Raw genomic sequence first — 23613 nt, 5'->3', positions numbered from 1 at the left:
AAGCTAGGAACAGAAACACAAATAGTGCATAATCTCACTTATATGTAGAATCTAAAAAAGTTCAACTCAAGGAAATAAAAAATAGAATGGTGGTTACCAGGGACTGGGAGAGGAGTGGAGGATCAAAGAGATGCTGGTCAAAAGATATAAAATTTCAGTTAGATAAGAAATAAGTTCAAAAGATCTGTTGTACAACATGGTAACTATAGTTAATAATAACGTATTCTATTCTTGAAAGTTGCTAAGAGAGTATATTGTAAGTGTTCTAATAATAAAAAACGATAAGTTTGTGAGGTAATGCATATGTTAATTACCTCGATTTAGCTATTCCAAAATACATATGTATTTCAAGGGAATATATTATACATGATAAATATATACACTTTTATTGTATAATCAATTTAAAAATACTTTTTTAAATTAAAAATATATATATTTAAGAAAATACTTCCTTGAAATTTTAGCATATTAATTGGGAAAGAGTGGTATCCTGACAGTTTTAAATGTAGACATTTGGTTACACTAAAATAACTGTGAGTAATCCAGGTCTCTAACTGCCTGAAATGGCAGGGAGGGGGCACCCTGGTTAGCAGAAATAGTTCTTCCTCTGTCTGATAAGTAGAGATTTGCCTTGCCTTAGAGTCTTTAATGGCTTTACCTGAGCAAGATACCTTTTAAATAGGCTGTCGAGTCTTCTCATGTTTCATTCTTTCCATCTTTCATTGCTTTGAGATTAATAACCAAGATCAAACCCAAATATTATAGTGAGAATGGTACAAACAGTAACTCAGAAAGTCAAGAGCATATGCGCCCAAGTAATTAAACTGTTTTGCTATTTTGCATTGTTGTTAACCTGGAGAATACCATGAAAAAGGATTCTAAGAACGCCAAACCAGGGAAGAAGAAACAGAATTACAGACCACAATGAATTTATACATATAACTATACTTTCACTAAATAAACTAGACATGCCAGAAATCCTTGGAATACTGTCAGAAAAGAATTTCACATTTTAACAAAATAGAAATGTTAAATAGACTAACCAAGTACAACCCACCTCCCAGCTAGATTTCCTGAGAGGACATATACAAAGTAGAATGTGATTCACTCTTAAAAATAAGGAAATTCTGGGCCAGGCGTGGTGGCTCATGCCTGTAATCCCAGCACTTTGGGAGGCTGAGGCGGGTGGATCACGAGGTCAGGAGATCGAGACCATCCTAGCTAACACGGTGAAACCCCGTCTCCACTAAAAAATACAAAAAAATTAGCCAGGCGTGGTGGCAGGCTCTTGTAGCCCCACCTACTGAGGAGGCTGAGGCAGGAGAATGCCGTGAACCCGGGAGGCAGAGCTTGAAGTGAGCTGAGATCATGCCACCGCACTCCAGTCTGGGTGACAGAGCAAGACTCTGTCTCGAAAAAATAAACAAATAAATAAAAATTAAAATTAAAATAAAAAAAAAACAAGGAAATTATGTTATTTGCAGTAACATAGATGGAATTAGAGAACATTCTGTTAAGTTGAATAAATCAGACACAAAGCAACCAACAATGAATATTCTCACTTATATGTAGAATCGAGAACAATCAGACTCTTAGAAGCAGTGAGTCTGTAGAATGCTGGTTACAGAGGCTGGGAGTGGGGGAAATAGGCAGAAGATGATCAAAGAGTACAAAACCTTAGAATAAGGTGTCATTGGGGGTTTTGAAGTCTATTGCACATCATAGTGAATATAATTAATAATAATGTATTTGAAATATTTCAAAATTGCTAACAGAGTACATTTCAAATGTTCTCACTACAAAAATTGATAAGTATTTGAGGTGATAGATATGTCAGTTAGCTTGATTTAGTTATTCCGTATTATATTCATAAATCATAACATTACTTTGTATCCCATAAATTTATATAATTATAAATTATCAATTTTTAATAAAATAAAAATAAAATCCACAAGAAAAAAAGAAATGAAGGGAATACTTAGGGATCAACTGATAACCAGAGTTTTGGCTCAACTTCATCTCAAAGTGGGCCTTGTGTGTCTAAGAACATATTTGTGTTTATTCCCTCCATTCATGAATGCTCAATTGGAAAAGATATACTTAGTTACAGACAGAATCCCAACACTGGATCCCTGAACTATGAAGAAAAGGATTATGGTAGAAATAGCAAACTGAGAGCCTCAGGAATAAGTCCTTACTACTAAAATAGTAAATCAAAATCAATTCTGCACTCCTGAGAGAATTTCAGATATTAGTGCCTCTATCAAGTACTTAAAAATCCTGAAGTTGTAAATCCTATTCTGTCCCCATTTAACTTGTGTTTTGTATCATGTAGAAAACAGATTAGCCTTAGGAAAAAAAAAAAATCAACAGCTTATTATTAACTTAATCAGGTGATGACTTCACTTATAGTTGCTGATACGTATGTAAGATTTTTAATGGAACAAATCAACTAGGCTCCTGGTACCTTGTATGCTACAATTCACACACACACACATATACACGCACACATATACACACACACACATACACACACACACACACACACATTTTTCTTCAGCCAGCAGAGTCAGAAGGTTAAGGTTATGATTGCTTCCTTTCAACAATTTGGCATTGTGCTGTAGTTAGTCTGCAAAAATTTACATTATTTCACCATTCCATAAGCCATCATGCTGATCCTCTATATTAATGACATAATGCTGGTAGAATCTGATGAGCAGGGAGTAGCAGCTACCCTGGATAGTAAGCAGAGAGTAGTAGGAACCCTAGGAACTTGGAGAAACAATTCCCTGGAAAATTAAGTTTCCGAATAGGCTTCACCTCAGGGAGTTCAGAATCTGAGGCATATCAGGATATCCCCTCTACAGTGAAAGACAATGGATCTGCACCTTACCTTGTTATCGCTAAAACAGAGATGTAACATTGGATAGGTTTTTATGAATTTTGGAGAAAATATCTGCATGTGTGTCTTCCTTAAGCTCATTAAATAAATATTGTATAAGTCTGCTGACTTTAAGTAGAAGCCGGGCCACAAAAAGACATTCACGCTAACCCAGTCTACAGAGTAAGCTTCTTCATAACCCAGCAATTGGAATGGGGAATGCAGAAGATCTATTATTAATCCAAAGGTCTATGGAAGAACAGACTTGTATTCACCCAATGACAATCCCTGATTCTGATTGAAGATTCAAAATAAACTTCTAGGATTTTGAAGCCACACCAGCCTGTTTTTAGAAGATAAATATCTTCCTTATACAAAACAAATGTGCCCTTCCTGCCAGTCTTTTTGGTAGAGGCTTAGACTTAATAGTGAGATACATAGCATGAGATGAGACTGTTCATCATAAACTGTGTCATGTGATCTGGGAAGCCCTAAAGGTGGTATGTAAAAATGAGATTTACAAGCTTTAAGTCTGTAGCAAGACCTAAAGGCACAAGTAAGTTCCATGAACATATGGTTTCTCCTCTTGCTGTGCTGTCTTTTCTCCTTTCAGTAATTCCACTCAGGGCTGCCTAGGGATTTCCTAGGGCTAGTTGACTGAGGAAGACAAAAGTTGAGCCTGGTTTGCCGAAGGGTCTGCATGATATGCCACACTAGCCAAAAGTGGTCTGCTATAGTATTACAATTTTATACTTGGACTCAAAATAAAGAAACACGTTGAAAAAAATCAATACAAAATTAATTTTTTATGAGTTGGATGTTCTGCTGCTGACAAGCAGTGCTCTGCATAGAGTTATATGCATTAAAGTAACAAGTACCAAAAGTAGAAATTCAAAGAATGTTAGCTAAAAATTTAACTGCTGTAAATTTTTTAAAAGATAGTGAAAATGCTTTGAAATTTTTGTCATGAAAAGTGTACAATTTTCAATATCTTGTGATGTATTTGTAATCTACCTGGGCACATTAGTTCAGAAGCTCTGGCCTAAAAGATGCATTGAGGGAGATGCACTTGAGATGGCAACACATCATAGTCATAGAATCACAGAGACACATTTTATTTGTAAATGGAAGGTCTGGCAGGGGACACGAGTGAGATATGGTACTAGAAATAAGGATCTGTTGAAAATGGGTAAGTACAGAACATTCAGCTCCCAACCCTACCCCTCTTTCCCACGTGTACACACTTATACATATCACAAATTCAACAGTCAAGTTTCTGCCCCAGGCAAAGAATTAGAAGTTTCCTCTCAGAAGGAACTGACTGGCCCTGAGCAAATACCTTCATATAATGGCATTATACTAAAAAATAGTTAGTTGTTTATCTAAAATTCAAATTTAACTGTGTGTCCCATATTTTTATTTGTTAAATATGGCAACTATAATGTAGAGGTTCTCCAGTTTAACACTAACCTCCCTGCATGGCCACATCAAAGCAAAGTCCATTTGTGTACAAATATGTTCTTATAATGTGAGCAAAAGTCTCATCAATACATATAACCACTTTATTATAATATATAAATGAACAACCAGGGATTACCAAATATTTGAGGAAAGCTTCAGCATGAAAGTGAAAGGTCAAGATTTAAAGCTGGAAAAATATTATCCTAAATTTATATACAATATTTAAAGAATAGAATAAAACTTTTAAAAATAATATTTTTATTATTTTTAATAATATTTTAAAATTCTTTTTTTCTTTTATATTTTGCATTCTTTAATCCAAAGGAACAGAATAAAACTTAAACAAAACCTCTTATTGGAAGAACAAAAAAGGTTAGAAGAGATATTGCATCACCACCCAAAACATGTTATAAAAAAGGAAAAATCAAGCCAGGCATGATGACTCACATCTGTAATCCCAGCACTTTGGGAAGTCAAGATGGGAGAATCACTTCAGCCCAGGAGTTTGAGACCAGCCTAGGTAACATAGGGAGATCCAGTGTCAAAAACAAAACAAAAACAAACAAAGAAACAAGGACCAATCAGAAAAAAAAAAAAAAAAAGAGAGAGAGAAAAGAAAAAAATCCCTGATTGAAGATTGAACAATTCTTGGAATTTTCAATTATGATTACTAAAATGTTTTAATTTAGTAGAATATTTGGTAGATATAATTGAGAGAATGTTCTGTGAAAGTGCAGTATGAAGAAAAAGATGGGAATGGGGAGAGATGAACAAGGTAGAGAATGAATTCAGAAAGTCCAAAACCAGAATAATACAAGTCACAGAAGGAGATATCCAAGAAAGCAGAAATGAGAGTATCACAGAATTCAAGGGAATATGCCAATACTAAAGTACATAGATCTGTAGAAGAAAGAGTATACTTAGAGCTCATTCCAGAGGATTTTTTTAAAGATTAGACATAATGATATAAACTTTCAGAACAATAATCAGAAGGACATCAAAATTTTTATCAGTATTATTGGATGCTAGGAGACATTTTCAGATACAGACTCAGATAGTTATTTCCCATATTCCTTTATTTAGAGAGCTGTGAAAATAAACTATAGCAAAATGAGGATGAGAACCAAAAAATATGTTGGAATAAATCCAGAAAAGCAAGGAAGGAAGCACCAAGCCCTGAGATGGCAGCTGTGAAGCAAGATGAGAGAGCAACTAGCATGGGGAGGAGCACAAGATGCAACTCCCTGGAGGGCAGCTTAGGACATAAAGGGGAATTTCATGATACTATGAAGAACTTTAAAAGAAAATGAGGAGAGACTTACAGTTTGAACTCTGATATGTAAAGAGATTTGAAGTCATTATTCCCATCCTCGTAGGACAAAAGCTGTACAAACTGCAAATTAATGACTTTTCTTAGTTCCATCAGAGAATTAAGGTGACAGGGCTAATCAACACCTTGAAATCTAGAGACAAGCTAATACAGAGAGTTATGACTGTAATCAGCATACTTGAAGCTGAAGCCACTAGATTCAGTAGCTGGCAGGAACACTTACATGGCAATTTTGTTGAATCACTGAAATTTAGTGAGTATTAGTTTGAGTGTTAAAAACTCCTGAGGGCCTAATTTTAGAGCGGCCCCGATTTTACGGTTTCACTTCCAGGAACTCCAACAGATTTTCAAGGTGCAGATCAAAGAAAAATCCCCTTATATTTTGGGCTAGAGGAGGGGGATGTAACTGTTTTGAAAGATTTTTATGAATGCTCTCTGTAACAAGGATCTGTCCTTCAGAGCCTTATGTGATGTGAGGAAAAGGCAATTAGTGAACTCCAGCCCTCTCTATCTTTCCTCTCTTTTGGGCATTCCCAAGACCCTTTCCTTGGGTTTGATCAATTTGCTAGGATGGTTAACAGAACTTGGACAAGCACTTATATTTATTGGTTTATTATAAAGAATATTACAGAGTACAGATAAACAGCCAGATGGAAGAGATGCACAGGGCAAAAGGTACGTGGGAAAAGATGTTGAGCTTCCAAGCCTTCCCCAGGTGAGTCATTCTCCAGAAAAATCCATGCGTTCAGCAACCCAGAAGATCTCAAAACTCACCCAGTGCTTTTAGGTTTTTATGGAAGCTCCACCACATACATATGATTGATTACATCATTGGCCATTAGTGAGCAACTCAACCTTGAGCCCCTCTCCCTTTCCTGGAGGTCAGGGGGTAGACTGAAAGTTCCAATCCTCTAATCTCATGGTTGATTCCCCTGGCAACCAGTCCCAATCAGGTTATCTGGAAGTCCCCAGACAGCAGTCATCTCATTAGCATACAAAAAGGTACTGATCACTTAAGAGATTGCAAGGATTTTAAAGGCTATCTATATACTCGGAAACATGGAGGAAGACCAAACGTATATTTCACAATATCAGAGGAGTAAATTATTTAAAGTTTTGAAAGAAAAGAAAACCCTGGAAATCTATGAGCAGCAAAATGAGTCTCCAATAATTAAGTAGAAATAAAGCTTTCGCAAACAAGTAAACTCTGAGACAGCTTGTCATTAACAGACCTGCCGTGCAAGAAATGTTCAAAGAAATTCTTCAAAGAAAAAGAAACGATATAGGTCAGAAACTTGGATCTATAGAAAGAAAAAAAGAGCATCAGAGAAGGAATAAATTAAGATAAAAACACTTATAGTCTTCTTATTCTTAACTGATAGAATAGATAACTGTTTGTCTGAAGTAATAATAGCAATAATACATTGGATGACTGTAGTATATTGACAATTGAATGACAAGAATATTATGAGGAACAAGAGGGAGGAATTGAAATTATTTTGTTATAAACTATCTGCACCACTCATAAAGCAGTATTATGTTATTTGAAAGTTGGCTGAGATTAGTTGCAAATTCTAGGATAATCATTTAAAACTTTTATCTAAAATGCATAATCAGTATCCTAAGAGAGGAGAGAAATTGAACCATAAAAAATACCTGGTTCAAAATCATACAGGAGCAAGATAGCAAAACAGGAAGCCTGGACCATTGTTACCCCCATGGACACACAAATTTAACAACAACACCCAGACAAATTCCCTTTGTGAGAAATCAGAAACCACTTGAGAATCTCCTGTACCACAGGCAAAGGCAAACCAGTATCATCAAAGCCAATAAGAAAATTTGAGGCACCCTCTCACAATAAATTCTATTCCATGAGCAGGGCCACATGATCAGTGCCACAGTGCCACATGATCCCTCAACTCCCAGATTTCTCCTTGGGAGAGAAGGAAGAGACTGATCTGTACATTCAACCCTCTAACTTTTTTGCAGGCTTCCTGAGGGACTGCTTTCTGTCTTGCCCGAACCTGAATGCTGACAGCAAAAGGCCACACGTATGAAGCAGCTGAGAACAAAGGCAGAAGCTTGGACTAGCATGTACGCACTTGCCACAGCTTCTCCAGCTCAGCAAAGAGTGAGCCAGCAGAAATCCCCAAATCCCAACTTCTCCCTGAGGAAGAAAGAAGCTAGACCTTAAGTCCAACATTTCAACTTTTCAGGGGGCTGCCTGAAGGCAGAATTCAGCCAGACTGAAATCTATCTTGCCTGTCTTGGAGTGCTCACAGGATCTGGCATACTCTAGATGTCTGGGAGCCTCGGAGAACAACAACAACAACAACAAAAAGAGTTCAGGGCATGCTGTTTCTCTAAAAAGCCCACAGTAGAGCAGATGGACACCAGAAATAGTAAGAGATTATAAGTTCCTGAAAAATAAAACCAGAAAGTCTTCCAATTGGGAATTTACATGCACAAGTCCAGAAAAGATGCATACACAAAGAAGGCTTGAGAGACCCCCAGAATATTTGGCTGAGGTGACAGTGAGGGCCTTTACCTGTACATGGCCAGTTCTTGAAGACTGAGAGAGGTGGCTATTTCTTCTAATGCACAGATACCCACAAAAAGACTCAAGGGGGCAGGGAATAGGGACAAAAAAGCATGGCCCAAAGGAAAAAAACAAGATAAATCGTTAGAATCTGACCTTAATGAAACGGAAGTTTATGAATTACCTGACAGAGAATTCAAATTTTGAAAAATCTGCCATAAAGATGCTCAATGAGCTCAGAAAAAAATAATGCATGAAAAGACTAAAAATTTCAAAAAAGATAAGGAAAATATAAAAAAGAAGCAAACAGAAATTTTGGAGCTAAAGAAAATAATAACTGAATGTAAAAATTAACTACAGGGATTCAACAGTAACCTTGAGCAAGCAGAACAAATAATCAGCAAACTCAGCAGGACAGGTCATTTGAAATTATCCAGGCAAAGAAGAAAAAAGAAGAGAATGAAAAAGAGTGAAGAGACTTATAGGTTACCATCAAGTTGACCAATATATGCATTATGGAAGTACCAGAGAAGAAGAAAGATAAAGAAAAAGAAAGCTTATTAGAAGAAATAATAGCTAAAACCTTCCCAAACCTGAAGAAGGAAATAAATACCCAGACCCAAGATATCCAGTCAAACGAACCCTAGGAAGTTCACACTGAAACATAATTTAATTGTCAAAACCCGAAGTCAAAGAGAGAATTTTGAAAGCAATAAGAGAAAAACAAGTTTTTGTATCCAAGGGAGGCCCCACAAAACTGTCAGCAGATTTCTCAACAGAAACCTTACAGGCCAGAGGGAAATGTATGCTATATTCAAAGCAATGAAAGAAAATACTACCAACTAAGACTACTATTCCAGCAAAACTTTCCTTCAAAAATGAATAAAATATGAAGACTTTACCAGATAAACCAAAGCTATAAGAGTTCATAATCTCTAGATCTGCCTTGCAAGAAATGCTAAAGGAAACCTTCAAGTTGAAACAAAAGGACCCTAAATAGCAACATGAAAACATATAGACATAGAACTTGCTAATAAAGGTAAATAATATAGATGAATACAGAATACTGTAATCTTTTAATGCTGGTGTGTAAATAACTTAATTTTAACATAGGAGTTAAAAGAAAAATATTTTAAAAACTATACTTACAAAAATATGTTAATGTATACACACTAAAAACATATTTTGGGACATCAATAACATAAAATGTTCATGAGGGCAAGATAAAAGTCTAGAAATTTTTTACGCAATTGAAGTTAAGTCATTATCAGCTAAAATAGACTGCTATAACTAAAAGATGTCTTAAGTAAGCCACATAGTAACCTAAAAAAAAATCCTTTAGAAGATAAGCAAAAGAAAGAAATCAAAGCATGACAATAAAAAAAATCAGTAAAACACCAAGAAAGATAGCAAGAGAGGAAAAGATGGACAACAAAGCTACAGGGCAGACAGAAAACAATTAATAAAATGTCAATAGAAAGTCCTTCTCTAACAATAATTGCTTCAAATGTAAATGGATTGAACTCTCCAATCAAGAGATAGTGTGGCTAAATGAACTTAAAGATAAATGATCCAATTGTATGCTCCCTATAAGAGACTCACTTAGGTTAAAAGACACACATATAGGCTGAAACTCAAGAGATGGAAAAATGTTTCATGTAAATGGAAAGCAAAAGAGAGCAGGAGTGGCCATACTTAGATCAGACAAAATAGACTCTAAGTGAAATATTGTCACAAGAGACAAAGAGGATAATACATAATCATAAAAGTATTAACTATGAACATATAACAATTATTAATATATATGCAGCATACATCCTACATCAGAGTACCTAAATATATGAAGAAATATTGACAGAGCTGAAGGGAGATACATTACAATAATGTTAGGAGATTTCAGTACCCCACTTTCACTAACAAATAGAATTCCCAAACAGAAAATCAATAAGGAAACAGATGACAGAACAACATTATAGCTCAAATGGTTCTGACAAACATAGACAGAACTTGTGACCCAAGAGCAACAGAATACAAATTCTTCTCCAGCACACACAGAACTCTCTCCAGGACACATCACATGTTAGGTAACGAAAAACTGTTAATAAATTTAAGAAGACTGAAATCATACCAAGTATCTTTTCCAACCACAATGGAATGACACTAGAAATCAATAACCAGAGAAAATATAGAAAATTCACAGATATGTGGAAATTAAACAAAACAGTCTTGTACAACCAATGAGTATGAAAATAAATCAAAAAGAGTATTAGAAAATGCCTTGAGAAAAATACAAATTAAAACACAATATACAAAAACCTATGGGATACAGCAAAAGCAGTATTAAGAGGAAAGTTTATAGTGATAAATGCCTATATTCTAAAAGGAAAAAAAAATTTCAAATAAAAAAATCCAATGGCGCACCTCAAGGAACTAGAAAAAAAAAAAACGAAATCCAAAGTTAGCAGAAGGAGGGAAATAACAAAGATGAGCAGCAATAGATGAAATAGAGAATTAAAAATTTTTTAAAGTCAATGAAACTAAGAATTGGTTTTTTGAACAGACCAACAAAATTGGTAAACTCTTAGCTAAACTGAGAAAAAAAAGACTCAAATAAATAAAATTAGAAAAGTGGAGACCTTACTGATACCACAGAAATTCAAAGGATTATTTGAGACTACTATAAATAAGCATATGCCAAAAAATTGGACAACCATGAAGAAACAGCTAATATCTTAGAAACATGAAACTTACCAAGTATGAATTATGTAGAAATAAAAAAACTGAACAAATGAATAATAAGTAAGCAAATGGAATCAGTCATCATAAACCTCTCAAGAAAGGAAAGCCCAGGATCAGTTGACTTCATGGGTTAATTCTGCCAGAACATTAAGGAAGAATTGAAACCAATCCTTCCCAAATCCTTACAAAAAACTGAAGAGAAAGGAATACTTACAGCCTCACTTTATGAGGCCAGAATTACCTTGATACCAAAGCCACACAAAGACATTGCAGAAAAAAAAAGAAGAAAACTACAGACGATATTCCTGATGAATATAAAAGCAAAAATCCTGAACGAAGTACTAACAAACTGAATTCAATGGCACATTAAAAGTATTCCATAGAACATGACCAAGTGAAATTTATCCTAGGATGCCAGATGGTTCAACATATAAAAATCAATCAATGTGATACAACACATTAACAGAAAGAAGGATAAAAATTACATTATTGTTGGGTGTAGTGGCTCATGTCTGTAATCCCAGCACTTTGGGAGGCTAAGGCAGGTGGATTGCTTGAGCCCAGGAGTTTGACATGAGCTTGGGCAACAAGAAAAAACCCCATCTCTACAAAAATACAAAAATTAGCTGGGTGTGATGGTGCATGCTTGTAGTCCCAGTTACTTAGAAGGCTGAGGCAGGTGGATCAATTGAGCTCAGGAGGTAGAGGCTGCAGTGAACCATGGTTGCACCACTGCACTCCAGCCTGGGCAACAGAGCAAGACCCTATTTCAATTTTTTAAAAAATTACATGAGCATCTCAATAAATACAGCAAAATATTTGACAAAATTCAACACCCTTTCATGATAAACACACTCAATAAATTAAGTATAGAAATTATCTCAACATAGTGAAGGCCACATATAAACATCCCACAACTAACATCAAACTCAATGGTAAAAATACTGAAAGCTTTTCCTCTAAGATCCTTGTTCTTAGATCCTCTAAGAAGAAGGCAAGGATACCCACTTCGCCAATTCTATTTAACATAACACCAGAAGTCCTAGCCAGAGAAATTAGTTAAGAAAAGAAAATAACAGGCATCCAAATTAGGAAAGAAGAAATAAAACTATCTTTGTTTACAGATGAGGTGATCTTATATGTAGAAAGCCCTAAAGGTTTTCTTTTAAAAGAAAAAAAAAAAACTGTTAAAACTAATAAATTAATTTATTAAAGTCACAGCATACAAAATCAATAGCAAAACTCAGTTGTGTCTTCATATGTTAACAACAAAATACCTAAAAAGGAAATTAAGAAACAATCGAATTTACAATAGCATCAAAAAAATGAAATGCTCAGGAATAAACTTAACTGAGGAGAAAAAATGTATACACTGAAAACTACAAAACATTGCTGAAAGAAATTAAAGAAGAAAAAGAAATAAATAACAAGACATCTATGTTCATGGATTGGAAGACTTAATATTGTCAAAATGTCCCCATTACCCAAAGCAATCTACAGATTCTATTCAATCCCTATCAAAATCCTGTTGGCATTTTTTGCAGAAATAACAAAAACAATCTCAAAATTCATGATTGCTCAGCATGTTGGCTCACAGTCTTGCTCACATGGTAGCTTCAAACCACTCTGAAACCACAAAGGACTCTGAATAGCCAAAACAGTCTTAAGGAAAAAGAACAAAGCTGGAAGTATTTCACTTTCTGATTTCAAAACATATTAGAAAGTTACAGTAATTAAAACAGTGTGGAACTGGAACTGTCATATGGACAGCCATGGAAACTAATGGAAGAGATTAGAGAGCCCAGAAATAAATACACCTATGGTCAGGCATGGTGGCTCATACCCATAATCTCAGCACTTTGGGAGGCCAAGGTGGGAGGATCACCTGAGGTCAGCAGTTCAAGATCAGTCTGACCAATATGGTGAAATCCTGTCTCTACTAAAAAAACAAATATTAGCTGGGTGTGGTGATGGGCGCCCATAGTCCTAGCTACTTGGGAAGCTGAAACAGGATAATTGCTTGAACCTGGGAGGCGGAGGTTGCGGTGAGCCAAGATCATGCCACTGCACTCCAGACTGGGCAACAGAGTGAGACTCTGTCTTAAAAAAAAAAATTCACCTGTATATGGCCAGTAGGTCTTTGACAAGAGTACCAAGAATACACAATAAAGAAAAGATAGTCTCTTCAACAAATGGTGTTGGAAAAACTGGATATTCATATGCAAAAGAATACATTGGACCCTTATTTTATACCACATGCAAAAATCAACTCAAAATGGCTTAAAGACTAAACATAAGTCCTGGAACTATAATATTCCTAGAAGAATGCATAGGGAAAGAGCTTCATTATATTGGCCTTGGCAAGCATTTCTTAAATATGACATCAAAAGCACAGGCAACAAAAGCAAAAATAGTTAAGTGGAATTACATCAAACAAAAGAGCTTTGCATAGCAAAGGAAACAACAGAGTGAAAAGCAACCTACAGACAGGGATAAATATTTAGAAAGCATACATCTGATAAGGGATTAGTATCTAAAGTGAGTGTGTGTGTGTATATATACGTGTGTGTGTGTGTGTGTGTGTGTGTGTGTCGCTATTGAGTTGTAGGAGTTCCTACAAAATATACTGGAGAATGTATTTTGTAGGAACTCCTACAACTCAATAGCAAAAAGAGCAAACAACCCAATTAAAAAATGCCCTGAGAACCTGAACAGACATTTGTACAAAGACATACAAATGGCAACAGGTATATGAAATGGTGCTCAGTATCATTAAGCATCAGAAAAATGCAGATCAAAATCACAATGACATATCACTTCACGCCTGTTAGAATGGTCATTATTTAAAAAAACAAAAACAAACAAAAACAGCAAATAACAAGTTTTGGTGAAGTGGTGAAGAAATTATAACCCTATGCACGGTAAAATAGCGCTGCTACTTAAAAAATTGTATGGAGGCTCCTCAGAAAATTAAAAAAGAACTATCATATGATCCAGCAATTCCACTTCTGAATATTTATTCAAACGAGTTAAAATCAGTATCTTGATAAGATATTTACACTTCCATGTTCACTGTGGCATTACTCACTCTATTGAAGATGTGCAGCCAGGTGCAGTGGTTCATGCCTATAATCCCAGCTCTTGGGAGGCCAAGTCAGGAGGGACACTTGAGCCCAAGAGTTGGAGACCAGTTGGGCACCAAGGCACAACCCCATCTCTACAATAAATATTTTTATAAGTTAGCCAGGTGTGGTTGGCATGTGCCGGTAGTCCTAGCTACTCAGGAGGCTGAAGCAGGAGGATTCCCTGAGCCCAGGAGTTTGAGGTTGCAGTGAGCTACGGTCATGCCATTGCACTTTAGCCTGGGTGACAGAGAAAGATCCTGTCTCAAAAAAAAGAACACGTAGAATCAACTGTTGTGGGAAGTCAGGGACCCCGAATGGAGGGACGGACTGAAGCCGCAGCAGAAGAACATAAATTGTGAAGATTTCATGGACACTTATCACTTCCCCAATGAATATCCTTGTGTTTTCCTATGCCTGTCTTTACTTTAATCTCTTAATCCCATCATCTCCTTTGTAAACTGAGGAGGATGAGTGTCACCTCAGGACCCTGTGATTGTATCAACTGCACAAATTGTTTGTAGAGCATGTGTGTTTGAACAATATGAAATTTGGGCATCTTAAAAAAGAACAGGATAACAGCAATGTTCAGGAAACAAGAGAGGTAACTTTGAACTGGCCTCCGCTGAGCTGGATGGAACAGAGCTATATTTCTCCTCTTTCATAAGCAAATAGGAGAAATATCACTGAATTCTTTTTCTCAGCAAGGAACATCCCTGAGAAAGAGAATGCACCCTGAAGGTAGGCTTACAGATGGCCCCTTTTTAAGGCATCCTGTATTTTATGGTCGAAGCGGAAGGGATGAATAAGCCGGGGTCTCCTATAGTGCTCCCAGGCTTATTAGGATGAGAAAATTCCCGCCTAATAAATTATGGTCAGACAGGTTATCTGTTCTCAAACCCTGTTTCCTGGTAAGACAATGGGTGCCCGAAACTTCATTAGCAATTTTAATTTCTCCTCTTCCAGTGGTCCTGTGATCTCCCCCTGCCTCCACTTGCTTTGTGATATTGTATTACCTTGTGAAGTATGTGATCTCTGTGACCCACACCCTATTTGTGCACTCCCTCCCCTTTTGAAAATCGCTAATAAAAACTTGCTGGTTTTATGGTTCAGGGAATCTTCCACACTCAGTGCAACTGGAATGGAGATTAGAGGAAAAGAATCATTTCATAGTTTCCCTACATGGCTGATATACTCTCTGACTGACCTCTTGATTCTTCCCTTAGCCTCAGCCGCCAGTGACCTACCCACCTCCCAGTTCCTCACGCCTATGATCTCTTCTCTAAAGAAGGCAGCAACCTGGGGCAGTGTCTCATCAGGACAGCTCAACCTAATTGCTTCCCCTTACCCTATAGGCTCCATAAAATAGTGGAAAAGTAGACTTGCCTTTCTCTCTCTCTCTCTCTCTCTTCTCTTTCTCTCTCTGTCTGCAGCCTCTTGAGCAGCTCCAGTACTCCCTCCTACCTCCCACTTCCATGACTTTGAAGCAACTGTCATTGACATTCTCCCTACAACCCCTGGCCTCAGACAAAAAGGATGCATTTCAAGCTCTTGCAATAACTTGCAGAGCTCCATCCCTGTGTCCTGAGAAATGACCCTGAGTTTCAGCAGCTCAAAAAGACTCCAGTTGGATAGTGAGAAGCCACTGCTTCCTTGCAAGAACCTTCCCAAATTTCTCTAAGTGATTTTCTCGGTGTCTTCTCCTACCTACCCTGGAATAATGGCAACACCTGCATAGGGAAGAAAAAAGACCAAAGCACTCCTTACTTCTATAAATTGCCTTTCTTTAATACATTATCTTAAATTTCTGCTTTTCTGTTTATATAGATTGGATGGTAAGGGTGGTGGCGGCAGGGGGTGGATGTCCACAGACTAATTTAGCCACTTCTTAGTAAGCCCTTTGATTTTCTGTCTCTCTTGAAAATGTGCAGGTACTTTATAATCTATTATTCTCATCTTCCAGGCTTCAGTCAAAATACCACAAAAACAGGAAATTCCCACTGAATATTCAATTAACATATTTATATAGTGATTAGGATAATATATTTAATTTTTTCATATACATGCTGTTACTCTGACATTTATCTTCATTTAGGCAGCAGCTAGCGAGTTCTATGTCTCCAGAAGAGGATAATGCAGAAAAATATACAAGATTATTTTTAAAAAATCAATTTTTTGGCTTTTGGTGTTCAATAACAAATGCCCACGTGTAAGGCAAAAAACTGGGGAGAATAAATGACCAGATAGGGCCATGCTGATGATCCAAGAAACAAACAAAACGTGACAGGTAGAGGCCCATGTAGAAATATGACAGTGACACAGATGAGCTGACCCCATCTCCTTGATGTTATTTGATCTCCCAGAACTTAGAGGCAATCAGAATAATGGGAGTTCCATAAAAAATTAAATTCATGTATAAAAATTAAACTTAGTTATTTGCACAACTAGAGGCTCTTATTTGAAATTGGGGACCAGGCATATTTGCTCACTCCTGTAAACCCAACATGTTGGGAGGCCCAGGGGAGAACTGCTTGAGGCCAGGAGTTCGAGACCAGCCTGGGAAACATAGTGAGACTCCATCTTTACAAAACATGAAAAACTAGCTGGGCATGGTGGCATGCACCTGTGGTCCCAGCTACTCAGGAGGCTAAAACAAGATGATCATTTGAGCACAAGAGGTAGAAACTACAATAAGCCATGATATTACCACTGCACTCCAGTCTGGGTGATAGAGTGAGACTCTGTTTTAAAGAAAAGAAAGAAAATAAACAGACACACACACACACAATTTGGACCTTGATATGGTTTGGCTCTGTGTCCCCACCCATGTCTCTTGTTGAACTGTAATTCCCCGTGTTAGAGGAGGGGCCTGGTGGGAGGTGATTGAATCACAGGAGAAGAATTCCCCCCTTGTTGTTCTCGTGATAGAGTTCTCACAAGACCTGGTTGTTTGAAATTGTGTAGCACCTCCCGCTTTGCTCTCTCTCTTTCTCCTGCCAGCCATGTGAAGACATGCTTGATTCCCCTTCACCTTCACCATGATTGTAAGTTTCCCGAGGCCTCCCCAGAAGTGGAAGCCTGTATAGCCCACAGAACTGTGAGCCTATTAAACCTCTTTTCTTTATCAGTTACCCAGTCTCAGGTATGTCTTTATAGCAGTGTGAAAACAGACTAATACAGATCTGGCATGTATCTATATGATATAAATAAATAAACAAATATGTTTATATAAATATATCATATAAAAATATATGAAGGCTAAGATATGTAGCCTTGTATATAAGATATATATCTTATAAGCTGTATATATATACACACATATATGTGTGTATATATACATTTATACTTAGAAAGTATATATGTATATATGAAAGTATGTATATATACACACACATATACATGTATACATGCACATATATACATATATACTTTCTAAGTATAAAGATAAACACTGTTAATGGTGCTTATCTTTAGGGAGTAGAATGGAGGATAGTAGCGGGGAATATGAACTTTTACTTTCCCCTTGGAAACTTCTGTTAAGTCAAATAGTTTTGTAATTTATTCATTTATTCCACAAAGTATAGATTATTTTGTGAAAATGTAGTTAAGAGTTAACAAGGAACATACTAAAAACAAGCTAGAAAAACTACTTAATGTAATTTTTTCTAGGTTCTAGGAGAGTAACAAAAAGAAGGAAGATTCAGTAGGAAAGGAAAGCAATGAAGAAGCCAAGAAAGAGACAAGGAACCCTGGAAAGAGAGTCAGCAAAGAGAGAAATAGAAACATTAATTTCATGTATGAGTAGCATGAGGTCAAGGGCTTCAAATAGTGTGTCTGTAGCCTCCACCTTTTTAGAGAAACACCGGAAAACTGACGTGAACCTAAAAGGAGACAAACTGGTTAGTGAAGGAACTGGGAGACATATTGACTAAGGAACTACAGCAAGTTCATGTTCAAATGAGATCAGAAGCCTTATAAAGACTGTAGCCACCTGCAAGACCTTCAGATGGCAGAAAATTAGACTAAATTTTGCCCCGGTAGCAAAGAATTAAAACTGAAGAGTAATTAAAAGAAAGTGAATTATATTCTCTAGAAAATTTTCTAAAAATTAGAGACATTAATTTAAAACCAATTCTATATATCCTTCAGAGTACTTGGAAGTGTTGTGAACTATTAATCCTTTGGCTTTGCTTTGGACTTGATGGCAAAAGTAGCTGCATGCAGAAGTAAAACTGTTAAGAATGTCACATAAAACGTGAAGGTGAGCCCAGCATGAAGGAGCAGTCTCTTCCAGTGGTGAGGTACAATCATTCTTATCTTTAATAAGAAAGAAGAAGTCATAGCTGTAACAACATCTAGATGACCAGGGTTGCCTGACTTTAGGAACCCAAGAGAAAAGTTTCTGCATTCATGTATAAAATTTATGCATGAATTTATTATTCAGATAAGAAAAGGTATAGACACAAGGGTACTCCCTTCCTGCCTTCTTTTTTTCTTCCCCTTACTATCACTGTCTACCACTAAGCAACAGTAAGATTTAACTCTGAATATCAACCCTAAACATTTATGTGTTAGCACAAGCTCCCACATATTAGATTTCTGATGGCTAAGAAGTGTTTAGAATAGCTTAGCATGAGAATCAAATGTCAGCATTATTTTAGAATGGCAAAATAATAAGCCAAGAATATTCTAGTCCCAGTTCTCTTCTAAACATTAATCACAAGAAATGAGCCCTTCTAATTATCTTTAATTTAGGAAGAAATTCACAAATGACAGCTGGTTATTTGCAGGTCAGAATCAAGACAGCATGTACTATTTAATAATCTTGAAGCTGGAAAATTAAACTGAAGGAAAAAAGAGAGAATTGATAGAAATCAAATGCGCAGTTGTTTTCTTAGTAGGTATTTGCAGGAGCACTTAATAACTTAATTGCAAAGGTCCTTTTTAAAACCAGAAAGACTATTCACACCTATCTGTTGTGGCATTAAATAGTCATTCAGAGTCTTGGTTAAGTGTTTTCTGTTGGAATCAGAGGCAGCATCAAGAGTTGTCGAATAAGAATCCTAAGAATAACTAGTTGTGACTATTGTTATATATCTTTGTGTAATTATATACACTTTATTGTATATTAACTTGTTTAATCATCACAAGAACATCCTCTTTGCTGAATATCCTCTTTGAATTACAGGTGAAGAAACTGAAGACTGGAAAGGTCAATGTCTTAGCCAGAGCCAAGTGGCTAATTCAGAGTTTAATACACATTTGATCTCAAACCCATAAACATTCCCCTTTCAACGGAGCCTGCCTCTCTGAAATACTGGTTCTGTCATTAATTATTAATTATTGATTAATTTCTCTTGATTTTCATTTTCTCCTATGCAAAATTCTGTTACTGAATTACATGAATTCCAAGACATCTTTCTGATCTAACATTCCATCATTCCTCTATTTAAAAGCTTATGTGAAACCAGAAACAAAGTATGTAATTGTAATGTCAAATTTTTAAACATAGTTGATTATTCCTCCTTGAAAATGTAAATACTACATGAAGAATCAACAAATAAACCATTAGGTCAATATTTATTGAGAGCTGACTCTTCTTCAGAGTGATGCTTGTAATTGACATGGAGGGCAAAATGATATTAAAAAGTAAGATTCCTGCCTTCTTGGAACTCAGAGACAAATGTGGGAAATGGGCAAGTCAAGAAACAATTTCAAAACCATATGTTAAGTCAAGAAACTGGACATGAAAGAAGGGGCATGTAATAGACACCAACAAGTCAGGAAAGGCTCTCTGTCAAGGGAAATGCACTTTGAAGGACAAGAATTTAACCAAGTAAATAAACAGGAGAGAGAAAGATGTTTCATGCAGAGAGAGTTGCAGATATGAGATATGAGAATAAGCTAATAGCCTAATTTGCATACAATAACCATTCAACTCTCAAAATGTACCCTTATTTGCCTAATGTGGCAGAAGTAATCCTAAATAAATCTGTTCTACAGTTGAGCAAAATGATTTTCATAGATGTTAAGCAACATGACTAAGCCATCCCTGTTGTGGCTGATTCCAAAGTACAAATCCTATGCTCTTTTCCTCTAATCATCACCATCTCCCTGTACATTTCTTTCTTGAGACTCAGCTGACCATAAATAATCCTGGTGCAGAACACTGGACAACTAACGCAAAACTGAGTAATTCAAAAGAAAATATATGAATATAAAATCAGCTGAAAAACCATATATGAACCTGCTTTAAACCCATTTCGAAAGCCCTCCTTGAATCTGTTCTGCAGCCATGTATTACAGGCATAGCAAAGAAAGAGATGCTTTTCTGCAAAATGGTAGCTGGAGGAGAATTTTTTCTCCTCTGAGGTTTAAGAGGGCAAGCCATCATGCCCACAGAACTGTAAACATACAATCGGGCTCATTTTGTATAAGCAAAAGCATAATTTTATGTGTGGCTTGGCAATCATGATAATTTATGAATTTATATATTTTAACAAGGTATTACCCACCTATAATTTTTGAACCAAAAAGGTAAAACTTGAGTTTTCCTTACTAATTTTTACATCTCAAGGAAGGAATGATTTCTTCAAATGTCCACTTCATGACATTCACTTCTTAACTGCATGTTTGGTGTATTGAGAAAAACTAAATACCCTTAAGTGTGTGGATTTTATATTTAGCAGGTGTTTCCCCAGACTTGACTGGGTTTGGAAAAGGTGTAGACATATGAGTCACATTCTCAATGATAACAAAAATAAGAACAATACTCCAGAGATTAAGACCCCGAAAGAGAGATGCAGATTTTTCCATAGTTTGAAGCTATAAAAGCAATTTCTGTCAGAACATGTTAACAACTTTAAAGCAGATGTTAGACAACTGTGCTCTCTAAAGATTCTGACTACCCTGCTTCAAGAAACTGTTCATCTGCTTAATTGTTAAGTCCTTTCTTAGAAAGTTTCAGAGTCTCACCATGTGACATGGCTCCCTCCTCCAACCTCAGATTATGACAAACATATTCAGTTGAATATTTCACCTAGCAGCATTTTTCCATTTTAATGGTATAAGCCATACTTTTGGTGTTTCTCCTAACCCCACTGAAGTGGCCTATGTAGCTATTCTTCTAGAGGAAAAGTTCTCTTTCCAAAAGGAACTCTGATGCTAATTCTTTTGTTTTTAAAGATGAGAAGATAATGTTTTCCACTAAAATAGCAGTAATTTGGTTAAATTTAATTAATTTTGAAAAGTTGTCATAAACAACAAACATTAATCAAAGAGATAAATAAAGACTTAAGGTGGGAAATACGTTCATTCCATAAAACCCTTCATTCAACATTTGTTTAATAAACATTTACTGAGTGCTATGTGCAATGATCTGTAGTAAATGAACACTGAAGAACCAGACAGACATGGACTCTTGAAGTTACAGCCCAAAAGGGATGACTGGTCATTTCTTAAAGTCTACATACACAGAACTTGCAAGAGATGATGTGTAGAAAATAAGTGAGCGCAATGGCAAAGAGGAGTAAGGGGCATCTGCTTGGAGAAGATGATGAGAAAAACTGCCTGTAAAGAAGTGATATTTCCAGCACTTTGAGAGGCCGAGACGGGCTGATCACAAGGTCAGGAGATCGAGACCATCCTGGCTAACACGGTGAAACCCCATCTCTACTAAAAAATACAAAAAACTAGCCGGGCGAGGTGGCGGGCGCCTGTAGTCCCAGCTACTAGGTAGGCTGAGGCAGGAGAATGACGTGAACCCGGGAGGCGGAGCTTGCAGTGAGCCGAGATCCGGCCACAGCACTCCAGCCTGGCGACAGAGCGAGATTCCATCTCAAAAAAAAAAAAGAAAAAAGAAAAAAAAAAAAAAGGTGATACTTGGGCCAAGACCTATAGAATGGGAGAAGAGTGTCCACCTGAAGATTCATGTCAGAGTGTCACTGGTAGGACAAGTCTCTGAGGAGGGAAAGGAGAAGCTGAAAGGAAGCCACCCCAGACAAACACAGATATTCTCTCTGTTACGAAGGGTGTTACAAAGTCCACCCTTTGTAACAATGAACAGCAACCTTCGCCTAGAGAAAAGGGTGCTGAACCACTCACACTCCCACAGCTGGATGTGCAGCCCCCTTCCTCCTACTCTCTCTTAAGCAGGGTCTCCTTTCAAATGGAAGCCTTAAATGCTGTGTTGTGGTACCTCAGGAAACATCCACCACGCCCTCAGGACTTGTCAGGGAACGTAAATACTGATCCATCTGTAACTCATTTGCTGACCCTTTAGAAAGTAGACCAACAGACAAACTTTCGACTGACGGCTGGTTTTGTTTTGTTTTGTTTTTAAATCTTACTTATTGGTAACAGAGTCATCAAAAATGGTATGTTTGGGCAGGGGCCTGTGGCAGTTACTTGATGAAATGCAGCAATTGACACTTAGAATCAAAACACCATTTAAAAGCCTTTAGAAAAACACATATGGACATGATAGTCAATAGTTGTCCAAAAAAAATGCTTATTCATAAGTTAGTACCAGTCTGAGTTGGATTTAGAGCATTTCAAAACCCTTTGTATTCCAACCGATGTATGACTTATACACTCAACATTGCTGAAGCATCTGTGCCCTATAAACTACTTCTTTGGTATCACAAGTGAAGGTAGATAATAGATATATGAAATAATTCTCAGAGTGCATTTAACTTTTCTTTTTTAACTGGAGACAGTTGCTTGTAGTCTTACCAAAATGTGTTAACATAAGCCAGCAGGGAAAATTAGATAAACCATAATGATAATTACAACTGAATTTATCCATCACGATAATTCTAATGATAATTACTAATCTTGGTGGTAATTCACCCGATGAGAAGAGTCCACCAAGGCTATGCCACTTCAGGATAGAACACCTGATATCAAACTTGGGGACATGAGAAGGATCTCAAAATGCATTTGAGAAGTAGAAATCAGGTGTTACTTCTCTTTCTATTCAAGTCCTCAACATCCATGTCGAGTTTAATCTTTGAATATGAAGTGGGAGAATGTATATTTTTCTGAAAAGCTTATTAATTTCCATGGTTTTCTCTACATGTTTTTTGGGTTTTTTTTGTTTGTTTGTTTGTTTTCTTTTTTTTGAGACAGAGTCTCGCTCTGTTGCCCAGGCTGGAGTGCAGTGGTGTGATCTTGGCTCACTGCAACCTCTGCCTCCCAGGTTCACACCATTCTCCTGCCTCAGCCTCCCGAGTAGCTGGGACTACAGGCACCCGCCACCACGCCCAGCTAGTTTTTTGTATTTTTAGTAGAGACAGGGTTTCACCATTAGCCAGGATGATCTCGATCTCCTGATCTTGTGATCTGCCCACCTCAGCCTCTCTACGTGTTCTTATCTGTAAAATGGGAAGAGTTAACACATGAAAAGTAGAGCCTGCCCATGAATGAACATATCCACTGACAGATGGCATTCTTCCAGCCACTGTTTTTCACCCTGCTTGCTATTATTATTATTATTATTAATAGCAAGTATTTCTCTCTATGATAGTTTTGAAAGGAC

General features: G+C 36.8%; 1 long non-coding RNA gene across 1 annotated transcript; it reads left to right on the top strand.

Moving 5' to 3' along the window:
• The first annotated feature begins 15589 nt into the window (after positions 1-15589).
• On the top strand, positions 15590-19415 carry LOC106998449 (uncharacterized). The gene is made up of 4 exons (XR_001444907.3): positions 15590-15756; positions 17076-17119; positions 17745-17870; positions 19264-19415. It is a non-coding gene; the product is annotated as an uncharacterized LOC106998449 (long non-coding RNA).
• Positions 19416-23613: the final 4198 nt, after the last annotated feature.

Source organism: Macaca mulatta, chromosome 5, assembly GCF_049350105.2.
Source record: "Macaca mulatta isolate MMU2019108-1 chromosome 5, T2T-MMU8v2.0, whole genome shotgun sequence".
NCBI classification, from domain to species: domain Eukaryota; kingdom Metazoa; phylum Chordata; class Mammalia; order Primates; family Cercopithecidae; genus Macaca; species Macaca mulatta.
This window is presented reverse-complemented; position numbering and strand designations above follow the sequence as displayed.